This window comes from Mastigoproctus giganteus, chromosome 8 (genome assembly GCF_048544385.1).
Source record: "Mastigoproctus giganteus isolate SK-2022 chromosome 8, ASM4854438v1, whole genome shotgun sequence".
Classification (NCBI taxonomy): Eukaryota; Metazoa; Arthropoda; class Arachnida; order Uropygi; family Thelyphonidae; genus Mastigoproctus; species Mastigoproctus giganteus.
The window spans coordinates 171,356,033-171,374,019 of NC_143582.1; the positions used below are offsets into that span (position 1 = coordinate 171,356,033).

Consider the following 17,987-nt stretch of genomic DNA (forward strand, 5'->3'; position numbering starts at 1 on the left):
AGAGTGTTATTGTTTCTTTAAACTGCATCACGAAATAGTTTTCAACGGAAACCAATAAAATAACTACTAACTATGGAGTGGCTGTTTGACCTTACAATTCTTAGACATTTCTAGTCATTTAAATGCTCTTAATTTAAAACTACAAGGGAAAATAAAATTGGTCTCTGATTTGTATGGTAACATCAAATCATCTCAGAATAAGTTAATCCCAAATTGGGCAAGACTATTTAGTTCACTTTGAATGTTGTACAATTGTTACAATTACTTTTTGATGAGTTTTAAAGTCGATTTGCTGATATAAAGATCGCACGAAAAATATGTAAGCTCGTGTGAGAATTAAATCTACTTCTATGGCTGAAAACTACAACCTCAGCTTGCAACTTTAAATTTTTGATCTACAAACCAAAACATGGTTCAAAAATAAGTATATGGACTGTGAAAATAAACTACTTTAATTCTACAAAGCTCTCCAATCCAAAGATTTTCCACTAAAAAAAGGAAATGCCATGAAAATGACTTCGTTTGGATCAACATGTTTATGTGCAAATTTTTTTTCACACATGAAATCGAATAAATATTTTAAAAGAAACAGAATAACATATGAGCATCTTTATTCCATATTGTGAATTGGTATCCCAAAATTTCAACCAAATTTTGAAAAAAAATTATCTAAAAATATCCAGCCTCAATTGAGCATTTAAAAGCAAAAGTAAGGTATTTAAAAAAAAAATTAAAAAAAAAAGTAAATATAATTTTAATAAAATCTTAAAAAAAATAAAATCGCTAACATAGATTTGCTGTACAAGTGTTGGGAATTTGCATTTTTCATAAATAGCCTGAAAATAAACGGTAATGTCAAAATAGAAACTTCCTTTTACAAATAATAAAAGATATGGAAAATGTAACACATTAATTTTTCTCAAATCACTCAGGCGACCAGCGAAACAAATCTAACTTTGAATGTGGCCCCTGTATGGGAAAAGGTTGGACACCACTTCCCTAATGCAACACTTCTCCAAATTATGCATAAGACATTCATGTGGGACTGCATCAAAAACTTTCCTAAAATCTAATTAAATTACATCAGTTATGTTTTGCATCCATCTGCTGAAAGATGTCTAAACATGACCAGCATCTTTGTTTCTAATTCACAGTTACCCCACATTTCTGACATCATACTGAGCATCTTACAAAAAAATTTAGAAAAAAATCTATATATATGAAAAATCTTTTATAAAAGCTAATTGTGGAATTTGATGGATATGTGCATGGTTACAATAAGTTTTCCAAGCAGGGCAAGAGCAAAGGTAAAAATACGATACCCTCCAAGTTTTAAACAGCATACTTTAAACACATCTGAAAAATTTTTTACCCACCAATTTTTGTGGCATCGGTGAGCACAAAGCAGGATCAGCTTAATATATTGGTGTGCAAAACTTGAGAACCAATCATGTTTTCACCTGTAGTTTCTCATAGGAGTAGCCGGGATATGGGAAAAGCACACCAAAGGAACCTCGTGAGGTATGATGAAGAAAACAACATTGACAAAACAACAGTACTGAGGGACTTTATTCAAAAATGGCAACATAGCACTAGCAACCATTATACAGATGCATCACAGCCAAAGATGGAACAAAGGGAAGAAGTGGTCCCCAGTAGGAGATATGGCCACACCTAATGTCTATGCAGGCTTTGCACCACCTGTCCATACTTAGAACAATGTTGTTGATAAGTTCTTATGGTAACATCGTCCATTCCTCTGTCAGCGCCGTTTTCAGCTGTTAACATTTTCTGGTAGGTGTGGATGTGCTGCTAGGCATCTCCCCAGCGTGTCCCACGTGTTCGATGGGATTTAGATCGAGGGAATGGGCAGGCCAATCCATATGAACAATGTCCTCACTTTCCAAAAGCATACCAACAGATGCAGTGCAATAGGGTGTGGAGTTATCATCCATAAACAAACTTGGGGCCAATGGCATCTCAGAACAGGTGCACATGGGACGGATTACCTCAGTACAGTAGCATGCACCCGTTACAGTACCGCCTTCCAGTATCTGGAGTTGTGTACGTCCATCCAAGATAACACCTCGACGCCATATCGATCCCTTTCAGTGATGTTTGCAGGGTGCCAACCTCTCGCCAGATTAGCTGACATCCAGAATCGCTGCTGAGACTAAATCTACTCTCATCAGCAAACAGTACCTTACCCCATTGCGCTGCTGTCCAGTTCTTATGTTCGATGCACCACTGTAAACGGTGTTGCTGATGGGCAGGTGTTAAAGGGACACAGTGTACTGGCAGTCGAGCAAACAGTGCACCTTTGTGGAGTCACCTGGCCACAGTAAACTGCGATATCCTCTGTCCTGTGCAGCTGGTTTGCAATGGATCCCACTGTCTGGTGTCGGTCCCTCTTGGCCTGTAGGAGTATATAGCAGTCATCATTGGGCATTGTTTTTCATGGACGACCACCACTGGTCCTCCGAACAGCTGTACCTGTCTTTCTGAAGGCCGACCATGCACATGTGGCAATGCTAGGGGCGATACCAAGATCTGCAGCCACACTCCTTGCACTTCGACCTTCCTCGAGCTTCCCAATTATTCAATCCCGGTAAAGTCATCCAGATGTTGTCTACTGGCCATTTCATTGTCTGTGGCACTGTATGAAACCAATCTAACGTCTGTAACAATCGCACTCATCATTTGGTAATTTGCACACAACTGCTGCTTTTTTCTGTTTATGTGAGCCCTCTCTTCACAGTTCAAATTTTTGCATGTGCACCAGCTTTCTACTGAACGGCCACATTTATGCAAATTGCCACAGGCTGTTTCATTTCATTTTGTGGTTGTAACTTTTAGAAATAGTGTTAGCCTTAAGTTTTGCACACCAGTGTAACACTGACCCCTCCTACATCCTCTGAAACACAGTACAATTTAGCATAGTGTTTTTTTTGAACTGGAAAGAAGTCTTACACATAGACTTTACACAGAGCCATAGAATTTTCCAAGTTAACTCTGGTACAAAGATATTATAATTATACTAATAATAATTATGTAGCAAAATAAGAATGTTATATTCTCCTTTAATACATAATAGAAACCCAGGTTGATTACCTTAATTTCATTTTCTGTGACAGATAAGTATCACAATAATGTTATTGAACATTTAAGTTACTTCTCAGAAGATAAGCAACCACGACAACTAGGGCCTTAAAGCATCATAAATCAATACTATGTATGCAAATTGTAATTCTAAACTAATCTGCACACACACACAGAAGTTACATTTTAAGAAAAAAATTCTACATCTCCAATAAAATATGTACAACAGAGACTGGCAAAGTGAGTAACTTTCATAGAGAATTCTCCAGTTCACAATACAAAAAGCAGAACCTTGGGCATTTTTCAGTGGTTGACAAGGATAGCAGCCATCACCGCAGATTCTTAATTAGCTTTACCCCTCTTTTCATATTTTTTTAAAGTAATATTAAATACAATCAAACATATTTCACTACATTTTAGTACAGATGGCAATGTGACACACATGGTAAAAATTTATTATTACCATTCCTGCTCATAGAAGATGATTGGCATGTAACAATTAAAGTTACTAAAAAACATTACATAACTATCTTTTTAAAATAAAAAACTCAGATTAGAGAAAGATTGTCATAACTCAATTTTTTTTTTTGAAAACCCCAAACACGAGTTATTAGAACCTATAGTACTTGGTACCATGCATGGGTTGGAGGTTAAGAAGACGAAAGAAGATATTTGTTGACATTAGACTTGAACTTCTGTAGAACGTAATTTTCAGAAAATACGTATGAAGAAAGGTTATTCCAGAAAATGGTAGCTAATGAATAAACAAGGTAGATGAAAAGTTGGTTCTGTGAGTTTGAAGTTGGATAGTAAATTAATGTTGGCTGATGGCAGCACGTGTTCAGACTGTTTTGAAAGAGTAGGAATTATAGAATCCAATTCAGAAGAAGTGCCTATGGAAGTACATGTAGAAAAGGCATGCAGCAGAAACAGAACATCTATGAGACAGAGAACTGAGAGAGAGAGAGTGTTAGAGATGTCATTAATTAACCTAACTGCCCTTTTCTGAATGGAATCTAGAAGCCTGAGAGAGGTTTTGAGGGCACCACCCCAGATATGGAAACAATATTCCATGGAACAATATTACAAATCACAGATCTGCCCATGGTAGGGCAGATCTGCGATTTGTTGAGTGAACAGCTGTTTGGAAGAAAAGTAACGGTGAGAGCAAATGAGAAAACAAAGTTTTTTAGATGCAGAGGAAGCAATATTTGTAATGTGCTTGTGCTAAGAGACATTAGAAGATAGGGTAATCCCCAAAAGAGATATCATCTTGCCTAGAAATCTGAGTGTCACCAAAGATAAGTATAGGAGCAGAAGAATCTTTTTTGCAAGATATAAGACAGGACTGAGTTTCAGAAGAATTGAAATCAACTAAGTTGTCTTTGCCCCATTGGAGAATTACCTGGAGATCGGCATTTAAGGAATTGGTAGTGGATATTCGAGAAGTTGAAGCTGACTGAGCACCGCAAGGTTTCTCAAACAGGAAAGTGGAATGTAATGTGCTATCATCAGCAAAACTATGGATAGCATTTCCCATCAATGGAAGATCATTAATATACAAGAGGAAAAGAGTGGGGGAAAGAACTGAACCTTGGGGGAACCAGCATTAATGGAGAAATTAGAAGACAAGAGGGCCATCTATCATCACCCTCAGTGAGCAGTAGGAGAGAAAACTGGATAACCAATTAAAAAAAAAAAAAAAGTTGGCAAACCATAAGATGGAAGCTTATTTAGAAGACCTTTATGCCAAATACGATCGAAAGCCTTAAAGATGTCAGGAGCAACTGCTTGTTTCATCGAACTTTTCCATTGAATTTGTCCATATATGGGCAACGTAAGCCAGAATATCACCAGTAGATCGACACTGACGGAATCCATACTGGCAATCGTTGATCAGACAGTAGGTTTCTAGATAGTTTAAGAATTGGCAGTTAGTTGATTTCTCCATTACTTTAGAAAAAGTAGAAGTAATTGCAATGGAACGATAATTGGAGGGTTTTGTCACCTTTTTTGGATATGAGCAAATTTCCAAGCAGAAGGAAAAACACCTTTAGAATAAGAAAGTGAAAAAAGGTAGTAGTAGTGGCATGTGATGCAAGAAAGCAAGTGAATGAGCTTATGCAGCATCAGCAGAAAAAAAAAAAAAAAATGGCAAAAAACAGGAGTAAGTTCAGTAGCACAGGTTTTGAGAACAAGTGGAGAAATACCATAAGGACCTGGAGCTTTCTTAGCATCAAGATTCGTCAATCTTTCTGACATCCTTTTGACGGAAGACCACAGGAGGCATTGAATGGAGTGTGCTGGGAATGGTGGGAGGTGTTTTACCAAGATCATTAATACACGAGTTGGAAGAAAAATGAGATGCTAGCAGGTCAGCTTTATCCTTGGCTGAAGTGACAATAGAACCATTTGGTTTTGACAGAAGTGGAAGCAGAAAGGGCAGTATTTGCAGCCAATAGCGTTGGCAGGAGACCAGAATGTTCAGCTACCATTAGGGCAAGAAGCAAGTTTTCTACTCTTAGCCTATTCAAAATCTAGTTTGAACTGATTAATAACAGCTTTACTGTTGTTGCAAGCTCAAGTGTAGGCAGAAACTGAAGAATTGGAAACAAGCCAATTACAATATGCAACATTCTTCTCTTGAACAGCCTTAGCACATTTATTGGGAAACCAAGGTTTAGATACAGGGCGAGATTTTAAGGTGGAATGTGAAATAAAGGATTCCATACCTACAAGAATAATTTCATTTACACGAGCTGAGCAAACATTGACATTAGAAGTTTGGAAACAGTAATCCGACCAAGGAAAATAAGAAATCTCGCAGGTCATCCCATTTTGCATTCTTGTAATGCCAACCAACAAGAGGGTGGGAATAGCCATGAGATAAGGGCTCCATGGAGAAGAGAATTACCAAGTTGTGATCTGAAGTGCCTAAAGGACCACTCACCTCGACCGTGTACTTAGAAGGGTTGTTTGTGAGAAAAAGATCAAGCGTGTTGGCTGTATGGTTAGGATTATCTGGTATTCTGGTAGGTAAATGAACAATCTCTGCGAAGTGATTAGTAATTGCAAAAGCCTCAGCATCTCAACCAGCTGGGTCTGTGTGAAAATGGAAGCCATTTGGAGATGTGAACATTAAAATCACCGAGGAAAACTACTTCACTGTTAGGAAAGTTGGACTGGAGAACGTCAAGTTGAAAGAGAGGAAGTCAAAGAGTTCCAAGTGATTAGTGGAGTTGGGAGAATGGTAGAGATAACAGATGACATTGACAGAAAGAGGTAGAGAGATTTTAAACCAGAGAAGATTGAAAAAGAAGAGATTCCAAATTACCAAGTTTCTGACAGGAAATATAGGAAAGGACACATGCACTGGTTCATGTATTGTATCAAATGAAGCAGAATACAACTCTAGCTGCTTGAAAGTGGGCACAGTTCAGTAGAATGGGTTCCACTGTCAGTGCAGAGTCACAATAGGAGGAAAAGAGAAGTTTCATCTCCTGTTAGCAGAGAGACTGAAAGAGGTATGAACAAAGTTTCATGCAAGACTGGTTCATCTTCATTTCCAATTTTCTTAAAACTGTATTTCCACAGTTGGGGCATGTCATTTGTACCTCTCATAAGAACATCTATAGGTCATGGAAAACCTGTTTCATGATATGCTTATAATCCACATTTACTGCATGATCAACATGGTTCTCTCCTAGAATGTGAGTAGCATTTCAGGAAATGTTTTACAGACAGCAAGTCCAACTAAACCAGGCTTGCTATCCTTTAAAAGAAATCACTACACACTTAGGAAAGTCTGTACATATATTATTCAAATAAAATTTGTTTAACTCTTCTGTAATCACATGGACCACTGTCCTCCAGAACATTTAAAACTGTTGCCTATGATTAGTACTTGCACCTGCAAGGATGGAGCACTTTGCACCTTCCTACCTTACCCAAAATGTACAATTTCCATGTGGTTTAAGATCAATTGTGGGTCAGTAGCCAAAGTCATTTGTACACAAATTGATCTAAAGGATAATATTCAGCTATTCATTATAATTCTAGTTTTGGTTTCAGAGTGTGACATTCTTCACTGTTTAACCAATTAGTTTATTCTGATATCATAATTTCATTATCACTTTTGATTCTAGAAGGCAGCATTCCTGTTCATTGTACAATCATGCATTTATTTATGAAACCGGCAAATCAGCTGCCTTCAGCATGGTCCTGGCTCTCCTACATAGAGTAGGAGAGCCAGGACCATCTCCCTGAGTTACAGAAAAGATGAATTGGAGTGGAAAGGCAAACTCAGTAAGGCTGTCTTCCAGCACATGCCAACTCTTAGCACCCCTGGAACCAAGTAATTCTGCAGATGGATAGTGATGAAGCTGAGAGTATTGGATGTATTGACCATGATTCTGCTACAACAGGACAACACTGCAAAAAATGTTGAAACTAATGAATTTTTCCCAATCATGCTAATGACCTAAACTGTTTGTACAATCACAATTATATCAAAATCTTTATATTCACTGATGAAAACAATTTAATTGAAAGAAGCATTAATATTATTCATTAATTAAATTTGATTTAAATCTATTTTTATGAACATGGTTGTAATAACACAATTTCATAATATAGAAGAAAAATAAGCTTCTTCGTAAGTGTCCTGTTTGTATGACCAAGAAAAAAGCTCCTGTATTTTTACCATAAAAGTACAATGCAGTTATTTTTCAATATAAAAATGTTTCTTCAACATGTATAAGGCTAACAGACATATCTTGGAAATCAAGGTATATATTTCTCGTTCAACATATGCAAAATATAAATAAGTGTTGCAAAATCAAATTATTTATGAAAGCACTTTTTCTCCCAGAAATGTACAAACTGTCTTGAATAGATCAAGAAACACTCATCACAAAATTAAAAATGGTACGTATTGCTCATTATTCTGCCACGACTCTGTTTGTATGACCAAGAAAAAAGCTCCTGTATTTTTACCATAAAAGTACAATGCAGTTATTTTTCAATATAAAAATGTTTCTTCAACATGTATAAGGCTAACAGACATATCTTGGAAATCAAGGTATATATTTCTCGTTCAACATATGCAAAATATAAATAAGTGTTGCAAAATCAAATTATTTATGAAAGCACTTTTTCTCCCAGAAATGTACAAACTGTCTTGAATAGATCAAGAAACACTCATCACAAAATTAAAAATGGTACGTATTGCTCATTATTCTGCCACGACTCCAATGATACACTATTTAGATTAGTATTAGACATACTTTTAAGTGTAACCCAACCTAACCAAGCCAGTGTGTCAGAGTGAAGTCATAACTACTGGCAAAAGGATAATTAACAAGTACCCAAGGGGGGAAAAAAGTTAAATTTACAGAATTACTACTGCTGAAGAATTAAGGGGCATATTTTTATTTATGCAAATCGGTAAGTGGGCAGAATAGTGTATCTTTTACTGTTTTTGTCATGGATGACTGTACAGATCATTTTGGTAGTACAGGTTTTTATATTGTAGAATTATAAGGATTATTTTGGTAATGAACTTCATAAGGATCAGTTGGGGTCTACTCTGTAAGTCTTATCAAGGAACCACTGAGAAAGAAAAATGGCCTTTAGAAACATCAGCTACCCTCCCCCCTCAACTTAACTGCCTTATTTATATATATTTTTTTGTAACATCATCTCACTTGTAATTGGTAGAAAATAAATACTGTAGCATGTATGTGTGTGTGTGTTTACTCACTTATCTGTATACTACCCCTTTTATTTAAGTTATACACAGATGTTTTTGTATTAAGGAGGCTACACAAATTCAACAATATAAGCTACGTTCATTTGGGAGTGAAACTGAGATAATGAAGATTAACACCATAGCTCATCTCCAACAGTATGTTTCGGATCTGCTTTTGTAAATTGTGCATTAAAAGAATAAAATGCACATAGTTGCCTGATATTAAAGTGGCAGTGGTTGTGATGCACCTGAAAGATATATCACAAAAAGAATCACTGAAAAAAAAAAAAAAAAAAATGATTCAAGGCAGAGGGCAAACTTTCTCAACATTCACAAGTACAGGTAGTTTTAATAGAATTCAAGGTTAATAACAAACTTTTTCCATCCTCTAATACAGGCAGTTTTAATACATTAAAATTATGGTTTCTGCAGAGTAGTTGCACAAAAGCATCTGTAAGGTGCAACATGATCAATCTTGCAGCTAATTTTGTTTAGCAGTTGTACTACACTGCAGAGGAGTTTCCAAAAAAATAAAAATGTAAAATACATATACTTTTAAATTTTTATATACATAATATATAATAAAAAATACATGTTTAAATGCATAACTTCGAAAATTTGTGCACTTAAGTTTCATAAACTTTGAAAGTGGAAGTGACAAAGTATCTATACATGGCTTGCAAATGGTTGATCACAATTGAATAGCCAATCATGGTGGACAGAAATTTAATTATTTGCCTGATTTAGTTTGTAGGTTTACTTCAAATTTGGTGTACCTATTTGATGTGTTTTTATAATAAGAAAACAATTTTAAAACCAATACATTTAAGGTAGTACAGTATAGATACACTTATAAAAAATTGACATCCCAATTTCAAGAACTTTTGATGTAGCTCACATAGTAGAAAAGGTTGCTGGATCCAAAAATACATTTTTTTTTTAATTTGTAATTTTTTAAAAAATATTTTTATCTTAAATTTCCCAATAAACAATCCATTGCAATATAATAATTAATGAAATTCACTGGTAAAAAAAGTTAAGCACTGATATATTCCAAGACTAACAAAAATAACCTTTTTCCAGAAAAAAAAAAAGAAATGGGCAACCATCAACATGCAGTGTAACGACCATTTTCATCAGTTTTGGGAAAAAATATATTAAATATAAGTTATTACACAACTAACAGGTTAATACTAGATAAGGAGTGCTTGCTCCACTAAAAAAGTAACTACCCCAGGAAGGCATGAAATTAATCCATGTAAATTCCAGCAATCTTATCTCCTTTGATGTTTCATATGCATGAAACATTGTTTGATAATGTTTCATGCATATTCACGTAATTAATTCCAGGAGGTTTATTCCTATCTTCACACATGCTTTTAAGGGTTGTATTCTCATTTGGTTTAGTATTAAGTATTAATACTTAATATTTAGTATTAATAGTTTCTTTCTCACAAATGATGTGAGAAAGAAAGTTTATACAGAAAAGGCCAAAAAAAAAAAAAATCATTTTACCTATCCATCCCCTTCAATAGTTTGTCTAGTTCTTTGAATTTATTCAAACTATCTGCTTCCACAACAATGGGTGGAAGCTTCAAGCAATCAACCACCCGTTGGATAAAGGCAAATCTCAACACATCTATTCTGCAACCATCCTTCCTCAATTTCAATTTATGACCCCTCTTATGAATAATGCGAGTAATAGACAGAATCCCATCAGCACTGATTTTGCTCATGCTATTCAAAGCCTAAAACGTCTTTATCAGATCATCTTACAGCTGCCTAGTCTCTGCTGCAACTTGCACTGAAGCCTTTCTTGGAAAGAGAACCACTTTGTTCTCCTTACCATTCTCGTTGTCCTCTGTACCCATTCCAACAGCTCTACATCCATACTACAATGAGGCCTCCAGACTTGTATACAGTACTTAAGGTGTGGCCTGACCATTGCCTCATACAATGGAATAATATCACCTCTTATCCCTGCTAGCAAGATTCCTGTATATCATGACAAAACCTCATGAGCTCTCCTTACAGCCTGTCTGCACTGCTCAGAGAACTTCATATCAGACTGCACAATTACCCCAGGTGTATTATCTCACAGGTTTGCTGCGTGGTAATTCTCAATTGGTTTGCTATAATACGGGAAACCAAATGAGAATACAACTGTTACTTATTTTTCAACCAGGATCAGAGAGAATGACAAGGAAGATTTTTGATTTAAAAAACATAGTTGTAGTTGTATGTCAGCTAAAATGATGTGGAAGCTTATTTTCTTAAGAAGTTAACCACTTCTTGATGAAATACTTTAATCTTGTTTATTGCAACCTTTAACTGCCTTTCAACAGACAACATTCTCAGAGCAAGAATTTGTGGGATGAACATTGTTCCACATGTATTTCTAGTGTTTGGAATAGTGTGTGATACTGTTTATTTTGATTTCAAGGAGAGTGACACTAAGGATCCCTGTGTCGAAACTTCTCAAACAAAGGACTAAGAGCATTTTTAGTGTTGTGGGTTGTTTTCAATTATCACAAGGCAACTAAGTTCACAGAACTTGTTTAAAGGGGTTTTCAAGAAAGATGCATGCAAAAGTTTTGAATGCCTATATTTTTTAATGTATTAGACAGTCAATGGCATCATTAAACACTTAAGAGTATATTATTTAACCAAAAATATTCTATGTGATTCCTGAAGATCCAATCCTACTATACAGATACTAATCGAAGTTTGGAATAACTGAGGCCGTTTCTTTAGAGACTCCTTCCACCACAGCTCTAATTTCACATTTCAATTCTTGAACTGTTTGTTGTTGTTCTGGAATTCAAAATGATTCAGATCCACCAGGTACAGTGGCCAAAACCAAAAAAAAAAAATCCCATTTCCTCCAGGACATCAATTAGAGATAACCATATCACTCAAGCAGCTGTGAAGTTGCATTTATCACCTGCTGAATTTTTCAATTTGTGTGGTTTTGGTGTGCTGATAGTAGTTAATGCATCATTTATAATTAACTTAATATATAGATAGAAGTTAATTGTATAAAGAATTTAAAAACAGAGTTAAATTATGAACAGACTGTTCAAAATCATAGTATGAGGTCAATTAATATCAGCTGCTTTGGGAAGTTGGCATTATATGAATTTAATGCAAACAAGTGCAAGATAAACATGGGTATTTTCATCTTATCACAAAGATGAAGTTTAACATGTAATGGCAGTTGTTGAGTTTAACGACACACAAGCTGCTAGGGCCATATTATGTCTTTCTAATGGTGAATATGAAATATTTTTATATTTCATATTCACCATTCATCATAATATTTTATGATATATTCCTATACGATTTAGGAAAACATCTAATGGCTGTTCCAGAGAAGACTTTTTAGTATGATATTCTCTCCTCCCCTAGCTGGCAATTAAATTTTGGCAGTGACACATTTAACAGTCTGCCTATGATGGTGGAGTAGTAGAATAGCAATCTTATTCCAGTGCAGCCTAATCCATTCAAGTACACTTTGTCCACATCAGCAGTATTTGAATGGTGTCAAGTTTTTCCAATGTCCATTAATTTAGGGTACAGCATAAATTCTAAGCAACTATTCCATCTATTTCTTAAAATCATGAACTGTAGGTGTACTTATCCAAAATCCTTCGCTTAATCATTTTACAGACACCTTTTCTAATTTCATAAGTACTGCCACTGTTTTCTTTACTTTCAGTACAAACTGTTGTTTTCAAAATCCTATTACACAGAGGCCTTTTAGACATGTTTATTATAAAATCGAAGTTAAAAAAATAAATAAAAAATAAGAACCGCAAAAAACCAGTGCACTAGTAAAGTTAATCTTGAAATGACAGCCTGTATGCAGAACAACTAGCTATTAGCCTATTGATTACTGTCCAAACAATGTAGACCAGGCATCCAACTACTATCACACATCTAAATTGATCAATTCCACTAGTAGCCAGATTTCCAGACCCTTCCATAAAAGGTCCAGTACTTGGATAGAAATAATAACAAAACTGTGAATATAATCTTTTTGGTTATTTGGTCCTTTATATAAACAAATATAAAAATACAAGTTATGAACTAACTTCATTACTTTTTGCTTGAAAAAAACATTTAAGCAAACATTTTCCTTCAAAATAATGGTTAAATTTGAATATCATAAGATAGCAGCAGAAAGGAGTTTAAAGCTCAAAGAAATCCATGTCAATAAATACTCTTACTTTGGGCATATCTGCTTCACGGTAAAAAAAAAAAAAAAAAAGGGGGGGGGGGAGCAGGCTTCAAACAAGTGGGTTGGGGGACAACAAATATGAAACAAATGATATGGTGGTGCTAGATTGATGATTATTGGTGTACAAAATAGTATAGACCATAAGAATTTCACATGAATGGGCGCAAAACATTCATGACAAAGGAACTGGATTTATCAAAGGTGTGTGCAAACAGGTCCCACTGCTTCTGACATAAAAAAAAAATCTCAGTACAAGACTTCCTCAGAACTTTTAGCATATTATAGCAATCAGATTTTTGGTAATATTTGTAATAAAGGAAACAATATGGAACCACCACTATAAGCCTGGGTTGAAATAGCAGTCCAAACAATGAAACCTGTGTTCACTACTTCCAGAGAACAGTGAGGGGGCAGTTCTATTTATTGAAAATGTGATGGCAGCAATCTTTTGGGATTCCAAAGGAATAATAATTTAAGTGTATGTTGGTTTTTTTAGGCACATTGGCATCTGAGGCCATATTGCACGGTATATAACATGTCTGTAAAATATGCGTGCATATGGTCGATTTGCTGTATGCTGAACAAAAAAACCAAGTTTCTGGTGGGAAAACCATACTACCCTTGCCTGAGACAGACTAACCCAGCCACGTTATAAAAATTCCTTGTGTAACCAATGGCATTTCAAACTGGTCTTTTCCATCCAGTTTGAGGAGGATGGTAATTATATTAACTGTGCTATCTACAAGGATGTCATACATTCCAACATGTCAAACTGTAACAAGAGTATACTACACAGTGCTAACCTATTATGCCAATAAAAGATGCTGGAAAGTCTAAAAGGAAGGGAATGCTGACAAAGATGTCCTGCTTCAAGTCAATGCTGCCCCCTGCACATAGTCACAATTACTGAAATTGCATCGGTGTGGGTATGAAGTACTGCCACACCCACTTATTCACTATATCTGGTATCGTCATACTTTTATTTCCAAAAAAAGTAATCTCATATCTGAACAAAAATTCCATAACAAATGAAATGGTACTATCAGCTGTGAATGCATGTTTCCCTTGTGTATTTTAAAACATGCTCTATCAGCTGTGGAAAATGTCTCACTCGTTCATAAGGGAGTAACTACAGATCAGTTGGTCTTCCATATTGATAATGGAACCAGTAATTAAATGTGCAATAAAGAAACATCTTTACAAAAATGAAATCTTAAAGGGATGACAGCATGGGTTTGTAAATGGAGCAGCTTGCCTAACAATCTGGATAATTACTATGATGATTTTATTAATTATTTAGATGCTAGAAACAATTTTGATACTGTATCTAAATTTTAGTAAAACTTTAATGGATAGACAGAATGTAAACAGCTGGGGGGGGGGGACAATTACCAGTGAATTAAAAAGATTCCAAAAAGGAGCTATTCGTTCAGATTAATGGCAATAATCATTCATAGACTGAATGATGGATTTAAGTTACTGCAAAGTAACTTAAATCCATGGTTGCCACTGTTGACAAAATTTAAGGACCACTGCTATATAGCGTGTGTGTGTGTGTGTGTGCTATAAATTTTTACACTGCATAAGTATCATATCAAAGTTTGCTACAGTGCCCAAAAAAAAAAAAATGATCAATCAGTTAGCATCTATCTTAAATTCATTTTAAAGTAACCAATTTTTCTATATCACAAAAAAACTGGGCTTCTTTCATTTCAGCAGTATATCTTCTGTCCATAACTTCCATTTTGCATTATGGCTTTACCATTAATGCTTTTGTATTAATCAAAAAATTTTCCCCACTTTATATCCCAGGTCAATTACATAGGATAATTTATTTACAAGGCAGACTGCAAGGATATTACCATGTTTACATGCACAGAATATGATATATTGAACTAAATTTCATAGGATCTATTCTTCTGAATTGGCTACTGTAATCACGCTTCTTCCAGACTAATCTAAATGCTGCATCAAATAGCAACCATTCACAGTTAACTCCAAATTAATAATTCTTGATTATAATTATTTTTTTGGAATACATCTTTTACATTGCCTTAAAAATTACAATTTAGAGAATTTTAAGCCCAGCGTCAACTTTCTCAAATCCATACATAGTACATACATAAAAGGGCCTATTTTAATAGTATTAAGTCGGGAGCTGTTAAGTCAGTTAAGCTGTACTGAATCTAACCGAATACATTTTAAAAGCCCCAATGCTGCAATTAAAGTGACAATACGATGCAAGTTTTGCTGAAATAATCGAATATTTGTAAAAGCTCAAAGCTGGCATTCTTATATGTACTAGTTAATCCTAATTTTAGAATTACTTGCATAATAAAGCACTGCACAGCTATTAAATTGCATGTATAAGAATAACAACGATCATTATTTGATATACATATTTATTGACAGTCATGGAAGCGATTGAAATACACGTTTCGTCTGCAGCACAGGATAACGCTAAACATATTAACGCCTCATTCAGCTGAGCTAAATTGCAAGCCCATGAAACATGCAATTTCGACTTTCAGCGTTTAACTAAGCCTACCAGTTGATTATACAGAAGGTACACCAAGAATTTGATGTTCCTGAAAATCCAAGGTCGTCTAGAGTCTACGCCTAAGTAACGACAACAGGACAGCTATGCATACATCTATTGAAACGGATGCGGAGAACAGACGGCCAATCGGCTAGACTCGGATATCGCGTTCCCTGTAATGAATGCATGCGTCGTAAGCTCGCCCACACCTTTCTAGACTATTAGTTTTATCGAATATTTTATTTTGGTCGAAGGCATCTAATTTAAGTACAACATTAATCAGGTTAATAAACTTAATTCTAATACCGATAAGAGACTGCAATCCGTGATACCATATAAAAATCAGGAAGAATAATTAAACTCATACCCCATTCATCAATACAATTCTAACTTAAGAAAGAGCAAAAGCAGAACATATTTAACGACACATTTCGACGGCACACATACATCAACACACCCGTTATCGAACACCGACGTTCTTCCAAACAGTTTATCCCACTAACACATCTCACGCGCACTGTTCATACTCGGGCGGTAACTACTATGTGAGCAAATCCAAACGGCAAAGAAGAAACGTTTTTAAAACAACTGTCTTTAAAACAATAAAAAAATATAGCTGATTATAATTTATATAATAAATAATAAAAATTAACTCATCTTTTATATAATGAACGGAAATATTTCTATTTAAAACTTTATGAAAACATTCTTGCACATCACCTTTTCCTATAACCGGAAGAGGAAGGCGCTACACAGTGCATGTGATTTTGTTTGTTGGACATCATTGATTTGTAGATCAGTCAGTCGTTCGTAGATTAATTTGAAATGCCTTATCGTATGTTTTCATTTTTATTTGTTGTCAGAATAGCAAAATTGAAACCACGTTTATTTTATTGTTATTGCTGTCGTATGCACCCAAAGAAGTATGTTAAGACTTGCTTGCCTCAGAATCAGAATTTTAAGTTCGAAAGTTAATATTTTTCACTCCTAAACCGCCACGGTAATAATTGCTATTATAATATTTGATGTGTAAACAGCTACGGATAAAATTTGGCAATGTTTATTTATTTATATAATTCTTTGTGTTATTTTAGTGAATTACTGTGGTTTTAATTTATAATTCTGACGAGGAATGCAAAGGCTGTTACTTGGAAATAATTATATACTAGAAAGCCTAACATGCTGTTCATCTAATCATGTTAAGTTAACCCTAAGATACTATTGATAAACGAATAGGCATTAATACTACCGTCATAAAATTTACGACTCTGTCAAAAAATATGTTTAGAGGAATGAATTTTTTTTATAAAGCATGTTGAAGTTGGAAACCTGTATGTATGTAAAGTTATTTTACATCATGTTAGCAAACTGAAGTATTTCACTCGATGCTGTCGTTATATTGATTTCTTCACAGTCTTGATAAACAGAAGGTGCACACTGTGTGCCATCCATTACCACTGGTTGATGCTTCTTGTATAGTGTCGTTGATAAGCTTCTTCCCAGCAGGCTTAGTCGTGGGAGGGGTGGATGTGATATACCTGGGGGTTCCAAATTACAACAGGGGAGGCCCCCTCTCAACCTCAGACTTTAATTCTTGTAACTGAGCCTTCTAGGCCCTAAGGCCTTCCACCATTGCATTTGGTACGCAATTCCAACTTATGGTAATACTATCAATCATAAAATTTATGATTTGTCTAAATATACAAATAAGTGAATGATCAGTTTTATGGTTTGTGATGTGTTTGTTTAAATCGATGTGATCATTGTTGCATCGTAAATATTATGAAGCATACTATTCTAGGATTAAAATATTTCCAAGCAATCCTGGGAGCAATTTCAACAAATAAAATAATGCATCAAAGCTTGAGTAATTGCTTGGAGTCTAGGGGGGGGGGGGTATTAGACAATGTTCAAAACGGTGGTAAAATTTTTTTATTGTACCTTCCTTTTGCCCATTCCTTCTAATAATTGGTCTGCACCTTCTTTAACTCTCTTTTGGTTGTCTGAGTTGATTAGAAATTTGATGCAACTGCTTTTGACTTACAAATTACTTCAAAGTGGCTAGTGAGCCACCTTTTGGAAAAGCAGTTTGCTAATAGAGTGAGGAACAGTTAAGTTATATATAATAAATTGCTTGAGTTTGGGTTTTCTAGTAATAATTTATCTGCTTTGCCAACACAACTTGTAATTGAGAATAAATTTGTCAAATTTCTTACTATACACCGAAATATATTTGGAGAGATTCAAAATAAAAACTATCTGGTTCACCAATGAATAAAATACATTTAAATAATGTGCTGGTTTTTCATCTCAGATTAAAAAAAATCTGTCCATTTTTAAAGGACAGATTTTTTAATCTG

The 17,987-nt window shown here is 35.0% G+C and overlaps 1 protein-coding gene across 3 annotated transcripts in view; it reads right to left on the bottom strand.

The window, feature by feature from the left end:
* Positions 1-16,152, bottom strand: part of SCCRO4 (DCN1-like protein SCCRO4) — a 240,956-nt gene extending 224,804 nt beyond the window's left edge. Inside the window, exon 1 of one of the 3 annotated variants that reach the window (XM_090379057.1) lies at positions 16,075-16,152. The gene's annotated coding sequence lies outside the window, so the exon portion shown is untranslated. The other 2 variants (XM_090379058.1, XM_090379059.1) reach the window with 2 other exon arrangements.
* Between the last annotated feature and the right edge of the window lie 1,835 nt (positions 16,153-17,987).